This window comes from Pteropus vampyrus, unplaced genomic scaffold (assembly GCF_000151845.1).
Source record: "Pteropus vampyrus isolate Shadow unplaced genomic scaffold, Pvam_2.0 Scaffold131, whole genome shotgun sequence".
Lineage (NCBI taxonomy): Eukaryota > Metazoa > Chordata > Mammalia > Chiroptera > Pteropodidae > Pteropus > Pteropus vampyrus.
In genome coordinates, this window is record NW_011888912.1 from 2,289,595 (window position 1) to 2,290,088 (window position 494).

The following is a 494-nucleotide window of genomic DNA, read 5'->3' on the forward strand; positions in this document are numbered from 1 at the left end:
ATGAGGGACCGGGAGAAGGTCGTGGGCCAGAGGTGGCGGCACGTGGCGCTCAGGCTCAGAGCTCTCCGAGGTCCGAACGCATGCTGGGTGGTGCCAGCGTCCAGATCCCAAGCTTCCAGGGCCCCTCGCGTGGCTGCAGTCCTGCCCGGAGCCGGGGGGGGGGCCGGCGGCGCAGGGCGGGAGACTCGGAAGGGGACCGTGGAGCGCTGCACGGGGGCGTCCCGGTCGGCAGGAGGCTGGGTTTGCTGTGTCTCCAATGGACCTTGCATCTCCCGTCAAAGGCGGGTGTGGACCCGCGAGACCCTTTCCGGCTCCCACCCCGGCCTCACGCGCCACCAGGTGGCGCTGCGCTCCTGCGTCCGGCCGGTCGCCAGGGAGGGTGACGTGGTCCGGCCGGCAGGCCACCCCTGGCTAAATCGCATCCTTCCTTTGGTGGAAGGGGTTTGCTAAGGCGGCAGGTTCTATGGAAGCCTTAGGGTTTGGAGACCAGTCCT